The following is a 16,723-nucleotide window of genomic DNA, read 5'->3' on the forward strand; positions in this document are numbered from 1 at the left end:
TTAGTCCTTATAATTGATCATTTTTGCAAAAACTACCCAAATAAGCTCTAAAAATTCTAAAACTTTGCCCCGTGGTCCTTAGCAATATTACTAGGCTATTGCAAAAAGAATCATAATTTTCTGAGCTACCACGAATATTTTATGGATTTTTAATCCTATTTAAGCACTAGAAAATTACGAAAAAGCAAGGTTCGGGTTTACCTTTGCCGATTCTGACTTCGGGAACGCGCTCGGGACGTCTGACAATGGGGGGGCAGCCAAAACTTCGGTCCAATTCGGAGACTTTTCCGGTAATGGGTTCATGCCTGGAAATTCACGCACCGTTAATCGCCGAATTTTCGCGAATTGAGGATACCTACACGAAGCCCACAACACGAGAGTCAGTACATAAATTTTTCAGAATTTTCTAAGCTCATTTAATGCTCGAAAAAATACTACGAAGTTCCGTGGGACCCACCGAAAAATGGTGTCGGAAAAATTCAAAATTTATGTCGCCGCGAAGCTCTCGACGAGTGGAGCGCTCTGGTACTCTCGGTTTTCTCGTGGGATTCACGGTTTGCGAGAAATCTAGCCCGAAAATCAAAATGGGCTAAAACTTCCCGGGCAAAAATTGGACAAAACGCTCGATGGATTTCGGTGTTCTTGGTGTCTATGGAAAGCTCTCGCCGAGTAGATGATTTTAGACACAAGACCCGGTCCAATTGGTGGCCGGATCGGCCGGATTTTGGCCGGGAAAGTCAAAGAGTCGCGCGCGCAGGGGAGGGCGTTTGCGCGCGTTTTCCGGCCGTTCGGGGCGGCGGCCGGTGGGCTGGGATGGCTGGTGGTCGGCGCCGGTGAGCTGGGGTGGCAGGGGGAGGTGGCTGGCCGGCGGCAAGGGCAGGAGGAGAGAGAAAAGAAAGAAAAAAGGGGAGGAGGTCGGGACGCGCAAAAGAAAAGGGAAGAAGAAAAAGGGAGCCGGTCCGATTCGACCGGTCCGATTCGGTCTGGTTCGATTCTACCGGTTCAATTCAGGATACAAAATTTTAAATTTTTACTCTGCCTCGGGACCGAAAACGAGGTCCAAAAATTCCTAAAAAATTTCAGAAAACTCAGAAAAATACGTAGATTCCAAATATATTTTTAGTTTTGCCACGTGGTCTTTAAATTAATTTTTAAAAATCATTAAAGTTTATATTTTCGGAAAATCGAACCCAATTTTTAAAATCCGAAAAATCTTAAAAAAATTCCTAAAATTTAAATAAAATTAAAATACCAAAAATGCTCATAAAATAATAAAATTTAAAATTTTGGGGTGTTACATTCTTCCCCCCTTACAGAAAATTCATCCTCGAATTTTACACAAGGCAGAATAAAGCACATGATTATACATTGAACAGATAAGGGTACTTGCTACGCATGTCCCGTTCTGACTCCCAGGTCCACTCTTCCACTGACTGGCTCCTCCACAAGACTTTAACCATAGGGATCTGTTTTGATCTTAGCTGTCTCACTTGGTAGTCCACTATGGCTACAGGTTGCTCCTCAAATGTCAAGTTCTCTTTTAGCTCTATTACATCTGGTTGTAGTACATGAGAAGGATCTGGAATGTATTTTCTGAGCATGGAGATGTGAAATACGGGATGAAGGTGAGAAAGGTTGGGTGGTAGCTCTAACCGGTAGGCAACTGCTCCAACTCTATCCGTAACCTCAAAAGGTCCGATATACCGAGGTGCCAACTTGCCCTTCTTTCCAAATTTCATGACTCCCTTCATTGGAGAAACCTTCAAGAAAACATAGTCGCCTACTGCAAACTCCACATCCCTCCGTCTAGGGTCTGCATAACTCTTCTGCCTACTGAAAGCTGTTTTCAATCGTTCCCTGATTAAAGGAACCATCTCTGATGTGTACTGCATTAGGTCTACATCATGCACCTTCGCTTCCCCCATTTCTATCCAACACAGAGGAGACCTACACTTTCTTCCATATAATGCCTCATAGGGTGCCACCCCTATGCTGGAATGGTAATTGTTGTTGTAGGCAAATTCCACCAAAGCTAGCTGCTCATCCCATTGACCTCCAAAATCCAAAACACTCATGCAAAGCATGTCTTCCAGTGTTTGGATTGTCCTTTCGGACTGTCCGTCTGTTTGAGGGTGGAAAGTCAGACTAAAGTTCAATCAGGTGCCAAGTGCGTCCCCGCAACTTTCTCAGGCGAGAAGTGAATCGGGCCCTCTGTTAGATATTATGGAAGTCGGAACTCCATGCAATCTGACTATTTCTCGAATGTAGAGTCGGGCGTACTGTGCCACAGAATATGTAGTCTTCACAGGCAAGAAGTGAGCTGATTTGGTTAAGCGGTCTATAATTACCCATATCGAATCAGATCCTCACGTGGTACGAGGCAACCCAGTCACAAAATCCATAGTGATCATTTCCCACTTCCATTCTGGATAGGAGCTCTTGCAGCCTTCCCGACGGTCTCTGGTGTTCAAACTTCACCTTCTGACAAGTCAAGCACTTGGACACAAAGTCTGCTATGTCTCTCTTCATGCCATTCCACCAGTAGCTATCTTTCACATCATGGTACATCTTGGTGGAACCTGGGTGGACACTGTACAGTGTATAGTGTGCCTCTTGCATGATTTCATTTCTGAGATTGTCCACATCGGGCACACATATCCTTGAACCTTGCATAAGGGCGCCATCATTGGCAAACCCGAACTCACCACCTTCACCTTGCTGTACTCTTTCTATGATTTTCATCAATTGTTGGTCTCTGTGCTGGGAAACTCTAACTCTGTCTCTTAAGTCTGGCCTCACTGAAAAATGAGCTAGCAATACCCCATCATCTGAAAGATCTAGGATTAAACCTTGATCCATCAACTCATGTAATTCCTGAATCAATGGTCTCTTCTCTGCTGAAATGTGCGCCAAACTGCCAGAAGATTTTATGCTCAAAGCATCTGCTACTACATTGGCTTTCCTGTGGTGGTACCGATGGTGTAATCATAGTCTTTCAGAAGCTCCATCCATCTCCTCTGTCTCAAGTTTAAGTCCCTCTATTGGAAGATGTACTTCAAACTCTTGTGGTCGGTGTATATCTCGCACACTTCACCATACAGGTAGTGTTTCCAGATTTTTAGTGCAAAGATTACAGCCGCCATTTCCAAATCATGGGTGGGGTAGTTCTACTTATGCCTCTTCAGCTGTCTTGAAGCATAAGCCACTACTTTTCCATTCTGCATCAAAACACACCCTAGGCCAACTCTGAAGGCGTCACAGTACACGGTGTATCCTTCACCACTCATAGGTAGTGTCAACACAGGGGCGGTGGTTAGACACTCCTTAAGCTTCTGGAAACTCCTCTCACAGTCATCTGTCCAAATGAATGGAACATTCTTCCGAGTTAACTTAGTTAGGGGAGCTGCTATCCTGGAAAAATCTTGCACAAAACGCCTATAGTAGCCAGCTAGACCCAGAAAACTTCGCACCTCGGGATCGTTGTAGGCCTAAGCCAATCGATTCTGACTTCAATTTTCTTGGGATCCACTTGAATGCCATCACTAGAAACCACGTGTCCCAAGAATGAGATGCTTTCTAGCCAAAATTCACATTTTGAAAATTTGGCATATAGCTGGTGCTCCCTCAAAGTCTGCAACACCATCCTCAAGTGCCACACGTGTTCTTCCTTGGTCCGAGAGTATACCAAAATTTCATCTATGAATACGATGACAAAACGGTCCAAAAATGGCTTGAACACCCGGTTCATCAAGTCCATGAAGGCTGCTGGTGCATTATTGAGTCCAAAAGACATCACCAAGAACTCATAATGACCATATCTTGTCCTGAATGCCATTTTGGACACGTCCTCATTCCTGATTCTCAACTGATGGTAGCCTGATCGCAGGTCTATCTTGGAAAAGAATCTAGCCCCTTGGAGCTGATCAAATAGATCGTCGATCCGAGGAAGTGGATACTTGTTCTTCACTGTCACCGTGTTCAGCTGTCTATAGTCAATACACAACCTCAATGACCTATCCTTCTTTCTCACAAATAGCACCGGAGCACCCCAGGGTGAAGTGCTCAGACGTATAAAACCCTTGTCCAAAAGCTCCTGTAGTTGCTCTTTTAGCTCTTTCAATTCTGCTGGTGTCATCCTGTAGGGTGGCATGGATATGGGAGTTGTACCCTGAACAACATCAATGCAGAACTCTATTTCCCTTTCTGGTGGCAACCTTGGAAGCTTTTCAGGGAAGACATCCATAAATTCTCTGACAACAGGAACATTTTCCATGCTGACACCTTTTACAGATGTATCTCTCACCAATGCCAAATACCCTTGGCATCCATGCCTCAACATTTTTCTAGCGCTAATCGCTGACACCAAATTATATGGAGCCACGCTCCTGTCACCATCAAAGCTAAACTCTTCCACACCAGGTATGTGGAAATACACCTTTTTGTTCCTGCAGTCTAAGGTGGCATAATGAGTTGCCAACCAGTCCATTCCCAAAATTACATCAAAATTAATCACTGGTAGAGGAACCAAGTCTGCTGGGAGGATCTTTCCATCCACCACTACTGGGCTACCCGGAAAAACCATATCTACATCTATGTTGTCACTAAGTGGGGTAGCTACCGACAAAGGGCATTCTAGAGTTGTAGGGTTTCTACCCAATCTCATGGCAAACATAGGGGAGACAAATGAGTGCGTAGCACCCGGATCTATCAAAACACGAGCCTCATAGGAACAGACCAGAATAATACCTGCCACAACTGCATTTGAAGCTTGTGCATCCTGGTGGGTCAGGGTGAAAACCCGAGCTTGACCCCTACCCTGAGTGGCAGAACCCTGATACTGACTTCTACTTGTTGATCTGCCTCCAAATCCACGTCCCCCTTGTCCTCGACCATCGAATCGATCGCTGCCATGCTGGAAGCACCCGGATACATCTGACGAGGAACATTTGCAACAGAACCCTGTGACCCCATCTGTGGCTCACTGAACACGGGGCATTCTCTAGCAAAGTGACCTGGTTGGCCACACCTGAAGCATACTCCTGAACCCATTAAACAAGGTCCTGAATGTCCTCTTCCACACTGTGCACAAGGTGCTAAGGAAGATCCTTAACCAGACCCAGAACTGCTGTACCCTGAACTGTGACCACTGCTGGATCCGTATCCAGGTGTGAACCCTCAAGGTTTGTGTCTAAAACCACTCTTCTTGTTCCTACTTTTTCCTCTGTAATTACTCTGGCCACCACTGTCTGGAGTACCCATTTGGGGAACACCGGTAGAACCCTCTGCTTTATTTTTCTTTGCTCTTCCGCTGTCATCCACAGCATAGCTAATCTCTATCTGTCTGGCTCGATCAACTACCACATCAAACGACTGATCCGACATCATGGCCAGGTTTGCATACCTTCTGTCAAGCCCCTTTAGGAATCTTTTCACCTTCATAGTTTCTGTAGCTACTACTGTAGGGGCATATCTGCTCAATTCCAGGAATTCTGTAGCATATTCATCTACAGACCTGCCATTCTGTCTTAAGGCCTCAAAGGCCCACTGCTTCTGATCTCTGAAGCTTTCTGGCATAAACCGATTGATGAACAGTTCCATAAACTGAGTCCACGACAAACCCTCCATCCGAGGTAATATATAGTCATTCATCCATTGTCTAGGCATAGGCCCCATGACATGCTGCATACACTCTATGAGTCTTCTGTCAGTCAACTGTAATTCTGTTCCTGCCTGTCTGCAGGAATCCAAAAATCGATAAGTCTGACACATCATAAGTACCAGGCACCAATTTCTTGAAATTGATGATCTGTTTGTAAGGTTCCCCTCTTGGTACAGTGGACTGCTGCTGCTGTGGTGGGTGGACCATATATTGTGCCATCATATCGATGGTTCTCTGCAACCCAGCTAGAGTAGTGCCATTGGGTCCATGGGACCTGTGCCATAAAAGATCGATCTCAGATCGTGGCACCGCTCTTCTACTTGAGCAGCTCTAGGCCTCCTACCCGCCTCCTGGCAGCGCCTCATCTGTCGACACCTCGTCAGGCACATTTGGTTCTGGTGCAGTGGCAACTCTCCTGCTTCTACGCATTTTCCTGAAATTCAGCAGCATTAGCCCACAAAATTCAAAACAACATGTTACACAGCTCTATGGACTCATATTTATACGTAATTATTTGAAGCAGAAACTAGAAGCAAAGATGACAATGCAAGACGAATGGGAACCCTATTTTCCGCATGTGACTCCTAGTAGACTCTGCCCAACACTTTAGACAATCAATCCCTAAGAATCTGGAGCCTAAGCTCTGATACCACATTTGTCACGACCCAACCTATGGGCCGGACCAGCACTAGGACCTGGGCCAGCCTAAAGTCCCCGAGGCCCGTAGTAAGCCTAACTATTCATTAATCCAACTCTAAGGCCCATTTGAGCCCAATATCAAGAAATCAACCGGACGGAGTCCGGCCATAAAGTGGACCTTTCAACGGGGAGTTTTTGGCTCACCCGACCTGTAAACAAAATATATCATCAATTGGGGAGCTCAGCTCACCCTCCGCATACTCATCAGCATAAAAATAAATAGGAGCTCAGCTCCCTCATCCAATCCATCAAACATGCATAGAATATAAGTTTACAGGTCCAAAATAATAATTTAGTTTACAGACCCAAATCAAATAAACATTTCTAACACATGCGGAAATTCTAAGATTTAACTAGTTTATACAAACGTTAATAATCGACCTGCGAGGAAGAATGCAGGTTAATCTCAAAAATATCCTCTTGTGGCCTGAAAAAATATTGAACAGGAGTGAGCGTTCGACTCAGAGAGTAAAATATAAATTTTAACCATAATCTCTATAACTATCTAAAACTAATGCACCCTGTAGAGTGAAATGCAACATCAACAACATTTTCACATCATAACATCAGAAAGGTAATTTGGAGCACTCACACACCCTGTAGTATCAATCATAATATATGGGAGCTGATCCCCTATACAGCTCTCTTAAATCCAACCTGGTGCCAGCGAAGAACTCAAGCCGGACTTTCGCTTAATAAACCAAATCGAGGGTCCCAGCGAAGAACTCAAGCCGTGACTACCCGTCCTATCCATAGTCCACACCACATCACACGCACACCAACGCACGCACACTGCTCCAAATTACCACAACAACATCAATGGCACTTTAACAGTTATCAATGCAACATAAATCGTGCCTAGAGTTTAACTACATAAATATATGCATATAAGTGATGCATGGGCATACTTGAACATATAATAATAGTGAAATTACAGTTAAAATTAATATTTTACTCACAGACTTGACAACGGTCACTGTGGCGGCTGGGCGGAGGAAGAAGGCTGTCCCGGCTCACCTGACAATTACATTACAATTAATTAATACAAATGACTCAATACAAATCAAGAAAAGACCAAGTACGTCCTAAGTCGTGCCGAAAATCCAGCAGAGTCTCCCCTATACCTAGGACCTACCCAACCTGCAAAATGGCTCAAAACACACTTCTATATTCACAATCCATATATCCACAACTCAATCACATCACACAGCCCCTCCTGGGCCCATCAAATCAGTCATCCATCACAATATGTAAAATTTTAATTTAGTCCTTATAATTGACCCTTTTTGCAAAACTATCCAAATAAACTCTAAAAATTCTAAAACTTTGCCCCGCGGTCCTTAGCAATATTACTAGGCTATTGCAAAAAGAATCATAATTTTCTGAGCTATCACGAATATTTTATGGATTTTTAATCCTATTTAAGCACTAGAAAATTACGAAAAAGCAAGGTTCGGGTTTACCTTTGCCGATTCCGACTTTGGGACGTGCTCGAGACGTCTGACAATGGGGGAGGGCAGCCAAAACTTCGGTCCAATTCGGAGACTTTTCCGGTAATGGGTCTGTCTGGCCGGAAATTCACAGACCCGGTCAACTGTCGAATTTCCGTGAATTGAGGATACCTACACGAAGCCCACAACACGGGGGTTAGTACATAAATTTTTCAGAATTTTCTAAGCTCATTTAATGCTCGGAAAAACACTACGAAGTTCCGCGGGACCCACCAAAAAACGGTATCGAAAAAATTCAAAATTTATGTCGCCGCGAAGCTCTCGACGAGTGGAGCGCTCTGGTACTCTCGGTTTTCTCGTGGGATTCACGGTTTGCGAGAAATCTAGCCCGAAAGTCAAAATGGGCTAAAACTTCCCGGGCAAAAATTGGACAAACAGCTCAATGGATTTCGGTGTTCTTGGTGTCTATGGAAAGCTCTCGCCGAGTAGATGATTTTAGACACAAGACCCGGTCCAATTGGTGGCCGGATCGACCGAATTTTGGCCGAGGAAGTCGAAGAGTCGCGCGCAGGAGGAGCGTTGCCTCGTTTTCCCGTGGTCGGCGGCCGTGGTGGGATGGTCGGTGGTCGGCCGTGAGTGGGGTGGCGGGGAGGTGGTGGCCGGCGAGGCAGGAGGAGAGAGAAAAGAAAGAAAAAAGGGGAGAAGGTCGGGACGCGCGGAAGAAAAGGGAAGAAGAAAAAGGGAGCCAGTCCGATTCGACCGGTTCGATTCGGTTGGTTCGATTCAGGATACAAAATTTTAAACTTTTACTCTGCCTCGGGACCGAAAACGAGGTCCAAAAATACCGAAAAAATTCCAGAAAACTCAGAAAAATACGTAGATTCCAAATATAATTTTAGTTTTGTCACGTGGTCTTTAAATTAATTTTTAAAAATCATCAAAGTTTATATTTTCAGAAAATCGAACCCGATTTTTAAAATCTGAAAAATCTTAAAAAAATTCCTAAAATTTAAATAAAATTAAAATACCAAAAATGCTCATAAAATAATAAAATTTAAAATTTTGGGGTGTTACAATGTTAAATGATGATGGAGTTCTTCGTTATGGCACTAGACTTTGTGTCCCCAATGTTGATGAGTTGAGAAGAGAAATCATAGAGGAGGCACACCATTCTGCTTACACAGTATACCCAGGTTCAACTAAGATGTACTGTGATTTAAGGGAGCACTATTGGTGGGGTGGCATGAAGACGGATGTTGCAGGCTTTGTTGCTAAATGTTTGACTTGTCAGCAGGTTTAGGCAGAACATCAGAGACCATCTGGGTTACTTCAGCCATTGCCTATTCCTGAGTTGAAGTGGGAGCATATTGCCATGGACTTTGTTGTGGGTTTACCTAGTACACAAGGTGGTTACAATGCAATCTGGGTGATAGTGGACAGATTGACAAAATCTGCTCATTTTCTTCCTGTGAAAACTACATATGACTTTGCTAAACTTGCACAGTTGTATATAAACAATATTGTTAGTCTTCATGGAGTTCTAGTTTCCATTGTCTCTGATCGTGGTACTCAGTTTACTTCTCGATTTTGGAAGAAATTCCAAGAAGCTTTGGGAACATGAGTAGATTTTAGTACTGCTTTTCACCTTCAGATGGATGGACAGTCATAAAGAACCATAAAGACATTAGAGGACATGCTTCGTGCATGCGTTATGGATTTTGGTGGCTGTTGGGATCATCATTTGCCTTTAGTAAAGTTTGCTTATAATAACAATTATCAGGCAAGTATATAGATGGCTCCATATGAGGCATTATATGGTCAAAAGTGTAGGTCACCGATTTGTTGAGATGAAGTTAGAGAAAGAAGGCTTACTAGACCAGAGTTGATACAATTAACTTCAGAGAAGGTTCGACTAATTCGTTATCGACTTTTGACTGCTCAAAGTTGACAGAGAAGTTATGCTGACCCTAAGAGTAAAGATGTAGAGTTTATGGTTGGTGATCATGTATTTCTGAGAGTTTCACCTATGAAAGGAATCATGAGGTTTGGGAAGAAGGTTAGCTTAGTCCTCGTTTTGTTGGTCCATTTGAAATTTTGAAGAGAATTGGAACAGTTGCTTACCGTTTAGCCTTTCCACCTGGCTTTGCATATGTACATCCAGTTTTCCATATCTCTATGCTTAGAAAGTATGTACCAAATCCATCTCATGTTTTGCAACCTTAGACCATACAATTTAGGGATGATATGTCATATGAGGAGCAACCAGTAAAGATTTTAGATTGACAAATTAGGAAACTCCAGTCTAGGGAAGTGGCTTTGGTCAAAGTCTTGTGGCATAATCACACAATGTCACACCTTACCCCTCTGTAAGGCATAACATGATCCCGTAGAATACCTAATGAACTACCGAACTTCACCTACCGATAACTCATTAAGTACCCTACAAGTGATTTTAAAACAATTTTCTTATTTTTGATAAGTGGTGAGCATTTCTAATAAATATTTAAAACATGTAATTAAGTGAAAGGCTAGTTAGAAATTTTGGCCCATTTTATTTTTCCGCAATTTTATAAAAATTTTGACAGAGTTCCCTCTGTATTTTGAGAAAACAGTTCTTCAAATACCTGTAAAAAGCACTTCTAAAAATTTTTCTCAACAACTACTTCAAAATCAAACTCAACCCATTTTAATCAATTTCTCAAGTTCAAAATTCAATAATCCTCAAAATACTAGCAATACATTTCATTCAAATTAAATAAAATAGTTACACTCATATTTCATTAAAGACAAAACAATTTATATACATCCTTACAAATTTATATCAAAAGAAACACAAACTAAACTTTATTACAAACTTCATACAAATTTTTGTACAAGCTGCTCAAGACTCATTTGCACGTCCATACATTTATATGCAATATATACATGAAAAGAAATATTTACAATTAGGGTATAAATTATACCCAATGACTTTAAGCTGATAGCTCTTCACACCTCAGCAGCTCAGTCTGCTGCTCCTCTAGTCTCTATATCTGCGACAGCAATAGAAGCCATCGCTGAGTACTAGGACTCAGTGGTGCACAACATACTAAAATAATCTTTATGCAGAATATAATCACATTTATTCAAAAATTTGACTAAACATAAGCATTAAACACAAAACACGAATTATGAAATTTTAATGCAAACTAAGTTCATTTCGAAGAATAAAAACACATTTCATAAAATCCACAGTTAGATCATGCCATTCGAAACAAATAGGATCTCAATAGCCAGAGGCTAAAGAGAAATCACATCACAAGGCTAGCTAGCTCAAATATATGGATATCCATTCACATCCTTTTCTACTGGCACACCTCAACACTTCTCCAGAGAAGGAATCAAAATTCGAAACTAATTACCCTCACTAGTCATGCTAGTGAGGTGTTCAAATATATGGTCATGATACTGTGGTTTCAAAACTTATCTTAACAATTTGCTAAACATTGTCATTTCAAATATACACAATAACTTTCACAATTTAAATCAAAACATCATAAATAAGGTCACAATACTTTCAACAATTCAAAGCAACAGTAAAATGCATATTTCATTCATTTAATCAATGAATTTTTAAAGCATAGTGATGTTGTGCACAAACCTCAAGTGAGTCGCCCCTTAGCCTCGACTCGGTTCCTCGGGTTCCTTCCCGATATTCTTTTCAACTGAAATACACAATTTTATAATGTTTCAGTACTAGAACTTAACATAAATCCAAAATAAATTTAGCCTCATTTTTACCTAGCTCTAACGTGCTAAACTCGACGTTCTTGAAATTTTGTGCTTCGGGTTACTATTCACTACACTATTCAAGTCAATTTGTTGACTTTCTAAGGCTTAATAGGTATGGGAACTCCAACTTCACCCACATACCACATTTTGGTCACTAAACTTGTTGGTTTTGGTTGTTTACTCAAATCCTAGGTCTTTTAGGCAAATTTGGTAAATTTCAATTTTGGAGTCCTAAGTTGCACTGTTCCATTGGTCACTTTATTGTTGGAATTTTGCAAAACTTTCTTCATAAAAAATGTTCCCCATTGTTTTAAGTTTATTCTCCTTTTTGAATCACCCCAATTGGAGTTTTGTAGCTCAAGTTATAGCCAAAATACGATTCGCTCATGTGCAATCGCTCATGCTGCAATTTTGGTTCTGGCAGATTTTTGATCCAACTTCGTTCAATAATTTGATCAAGTTAAGTCCGTAATTTGGTCTAATTTCCTTCATACGAAATGTTCTACTATGTCTTAGGTTTCCATCGGTTCAAGATTCAATTCAACTAAATCGGAGTTTTCTAGAGAGAGTTATAGCCATTGAAACCTTACTGTTCAAATGGCAATCCTGCAGTTTTGTAGGTTCAGTAACTCAACTTTTCTCAATAATTTGATTAGGTTAATGGCATAATTTGGGTTGGTGTTCTCCATGAAAGTTTTAGATCTATATCTTATCTATTTACTGGTAAAATTTCAGGTCATTTTGACCTTCCTAGCTCGAGTTATGACCAAATGAACAATTACTGTTTATTTGGTCTATTTGTGCAGTGGCAGACTACTCTTAACCAACTTTGGTCAATTGGTTCACTAGGTTTTGGTCAGTTTTTTGGCATGTTTCCTTAATGAAAATTGTGTCATTTTATGTCTATTTTCATCCCCAATTGGTGGCATATCAATTGGACTTGTAAAATTTCCGTTTTGGTCCTTCAAAGTTGGCTTGGTCATGCTGCATTTACCCTACGAATTTTACTTCCATTCTAACAATTCCCACACATCTCCTTTGGTCATTATTGACCATTTTTCTCTTCACAATAGGTCAAAGTCATCATTTATGCATTTCTCCAAAATTTGCCTCAAAACCCTAGGCCTCCTAACCCTAATCACACTAATTTATTGTAATTAACTAATTCAAAGCATATAAACACAACAAGTAAACTAATCTTGTACCTTAAATCACTAACCTTTGTTTAGCAACTTCTAACTCCCCTTTTGTCTAATTTTCTTTCTTCTTTTCTTCTTTCTTTGATGACCAATCTTCTTCTCAAGTTGCCTAGACAAGCTTTAACTATGGTGGCTTACTTTTGTATGGTGAAATCTTATAATATGCAAGCTCAAAATTGAGCTTTAATGGAGGTTTTGGTGTGGGAGAGAGAGAGTGACGTTTTTTTGAAGAAGACTTGTGTTTTATTTTTTTTTTCTTTTCTTTTCTTTTGTCTTTTATCTCTTTAGGAAGACCAAAAATCCATTTAATTAATTTATTAATTATATGACTTATGGCATCATGCATGATATCATGCATGATGTCATCTTCTTACACCTTTTTAACTTTTTTATTTTCTCATTTTTTTTCTATTAGTTCTTTAATTTAATTCTCGATCCCGAAGTTTTCTTTTCTCTGATTTTATTTGATAGTTAGGTCAGGAGTCAGCTCTCGGGGTCAATTGACCAAATTGCCTCTCACCGATTCATCCCGGTTTGCAAATAATTTCATATTTCTTCCGGCTCCCTGACCTAATTATTTGACTGGCTTAACAGTTCTTTTTCATGATTTTCTCTTTTCTACTGTGTTCATAAGGGTCCTAAGGACCGCAGCGTCACTTTTTACGATTCGAAATTTGAGTTTAAAATAACTTCGCAGTCGTTCCCGAGAAGGTCACCCATCGCTGTGACTCTCGGCTCATTTAACTTCTTCTGTTCTGTTTTTCTTATTTATACTTAACTAATTAAACATTACTAATTATTTATGTTTATGGTTTCTCTAGTTGTCTTAAGTATGGTTCTAATCCCCTTAATTGTCCGGACCGACACCGGTCACCGGAACAGTGAAATATACCAGGCTATACAAATATGGGTGTTACAATAACTGGTTTCTCAAAATACAGACAGAACTCTGTCAAAATTTTTATAAAATTTGCGGAAAACTAAAATGGACCAAAAATATTAATTAGATTTACTTTTAATCATATGTTTTAAATACCTATTAGAAAATGCTCACCACTTGTCAAAAGTAAGAAAATTGTTTAAAATCTCTTGTGGGGTACTTAATGAGTTATCGGTAGGTAAAGTTCGGTAGTTCATTAGGTATTCTACGGGATCATGTTATGCCTTACAGAGGGATAAGGTGTGACACACAAGTAGCGAGGCCACATGGGAGGCAAAATTTGAAATGCAAGCCAAATATCCCCACTTATTTGATTCTTCAAGTTAGAATTTTGTCTGGTTAAATTCGGGGACCGAATTTCTTTTAAGGAGGGAAGTATGTGGGAACCTAATATTTATCTATTTATTTATTTTAATTATCTAAGAATAATGTAAAATATTTATCTAGAAATAAAATAAAATAAGATAAATAATATTTATTGGTTGGCCTATTTATTTATTTATTTATTTATATATACATATATATATTATTTTTGAAATTAAATATATATCTGTAATCTGAACAACCCAATTCAATAATAACTCTTATCCCATTCTACACTTAATAGAACTCTTAAAATATATATACCCTAATCACCTCTTCAGCTAAACTTTGATCTTGAAACCTGTTTGTCACCTCTTTTTTTTCTACCAAATACTCTCAACAGTTATTTTCATCATCTTTTATTTATTGTTATATATATATATATATATATATATATATATATATATATATATATATATATATATATATATATATATATATATATATATATATATATAAATTTACGATTTATAATCTGATGTGCGTAGGGAATTCCTAAATTTTCTACTTCTCTATTTATCACCTTCGATTATGTTTTCAAGGAGATTTGAATATTGAATCTGTTAGTTGAAATTGTCTCTCGTCCATTGAAAATAACCATTGTCTTAGAGGTTTCAGGTGAGTGATAATTATAGTACATGGCACAATTTTAGTTTCTTTTAAAATTTCTCAGCATTAAATTTGTTATTAAATGAAATTTTAAATAAGTATTTTAACAATTATTTTACATGTGATTTTATAGAGTTTTATTTTATTATTGAATTTTATTTCGATTTTGATTAAATAATTGATTTTGTCAATTATCTCTGCATTAGAGCCATTAAGATTTTTGGAACAGGCCTTTAATGTCTTTATATTGATTGATATCTGACTATAAAATTTACTAATATGTTAAACTGAATTGATTTGAAATTGATTTGATCTTATTAACTCTCTGAAATTATTGAAATAAACTATTGGAATTGCACTATCAGTTATTATTTGCTATCATAAATTTTTTTTATTGATTTTGATTAATTTGTACAAATTAATTTTCTGTTTTGAATTGGTACATGTGCTTAGTATCTGTTTCTGTTATCTGACCCCACCATGTGGACTATCACAGTATTAGTTTGCATTGTCGAGTCATGCATCATTGCAGTTTATGGTTTGCATTAGTATCATATGCATTGATATCTGTAAAGGAGGATGAAGTTATCTAATATCTGGTAGCGCGCTTACACTCTGGCCTTTGGTGATGTGGGGTATCATCACTCTGGTGCACTTTACCATAAAATTTTTATTGAATGAATTTCTTTTATATATATGTTTCATGAAATTATTTTATTAATAATTTTGACAGTATGAACATTATTTTATTGAATAGAAAATTTATTATGAAATTAATTAAGCATCTGCCTATTTTTATTCCGTTGTGTGCTATAATTATCATTCACTAAGTATTTAGTTCAAACCACATTTTCTCTGTTTATTATCTGTTTCAGATCAGTAGAATTCTGTAGCTGATCTAAATATTTTATCCATTTTTTGGAGAGAAACAATCTTTGATTTGTTCTCATAATATGTCCGAATTCATATTTTCTCAGGGTAATAATTAATTTAATTTATTGAATAATTTAAGTTTTTATTTGAAATATATAGAAACTCTGCAGTTTACTTATGAGATATTTATGATGTTTATTTAGTATTTTATTTATTTAAATTTTATTTATTTTTTAAAATAAATAAGTGATAATATATTCATTTAAGATATCTTAATAAAATTTATATGATTTAAAAATACTTAAATTATATATCAATTATTATTCAGAATTTTAAACCGTGACAGTAGAAAATTTGTCACCGTAGCAAATCAGTCTCGCTCTCCAAAGTCATAATTTTGGAAGTGACATTAAGCTTATCCAAGCACACAAGGGAATGGCGCGGTTAAAAAGTTTTTGGTTTCCTCGTCCAACAGCAGGGATGCTAGTTTCTTCTCCTCTTCTTGTCATAACGACACGTATTCATGACACGCAATCTACCACGTTTCCAGCTTATCAGCAACTAAATCATTTCGTCAACAGGTGTCTGTCCATGTCATCAAGCCTCTAAGTAAACCACGTGGCGAAAAGTACACAAATAAATGATTTAGCAAATAGGTGATGGGGGAGAAACAGATCTTGTTAGTTTTTCTGTTACCTTCCAGCAGAGATATTGAATCTCGCATTGTTATCAGTCTATCACCACCATGGATTTGGATATTGTTTGAAAACTCTGTTTTTGGGAGGTGGCTTTCGAAACCCTACCGCTTTATCAGCCTGTTTTGATTTAAAATTGAAATTAAAAATTAAATTGATTTCATTTCAAATTAAAAATTAAGTATAATAAATTTAATTTTAATTAAATTATAAATTAAATTATAATTAGATCAAAACTGATAAATTTAAATCAAATTCTTTCTTTTTAAAAGAAAAAAAAATTCAACCATCATATCAAAACTGATCGATTGGATTAAGCCCTGATATTTTCCCTTTCCATATAATCAGAAAAATTAAGAATTTTTTTTTTTTTAGTTTATGTATATTTTATTTTAATTTTTCTAAATGGCTTAATCAGCCAATCCTATTAAAATGGGAAAGAAAATGAGAGCTGAGTCTTTGAC

At 38.4% G+C, this 16,723-nt stretch overlaps 1 long non-coding RNA gene across 1 annotated transcript; it reads right to left on the reverse strand.

Moving 5' to 3' along the window:
• Window positions 1-6,298: 6,298 nt before the first annotated feature.
• On the reverse strand, window positions 6,299-8,269 carry LOC131171053 (uncharacterized). Its single transcript, XR_009141801.1, has 3 exons — window positions 7,822-8,269; window positions 7,318-7,375; window positions 6,299-6,785 (listed from the first exon to the last, which is right to left on the reverse strand). It is a non-coding gene; the product is annotated as an uncharacterized LOC131171053 (long non-coding RNA).
• Between the last annotated feature and the right edge of the window lie 8,454 nt (window positions 8,270-16,723).

The sequence above is a fragment of the Hevea brasiliensis genome, chromosome 12, assembly GCF_030052815.1.
Source record: "Hevea brasiliensis isolate MT/VB/25A 57/8 chromosome 12, ASM3005281v1, whole genome shotgun sequence".
NCBI lineage: Eukaryota > Viridiplantae > Streptophyta > Magnoliopsida > Malpighiales > Euphorbiaceae > Hevea > Hevea brasiliensis.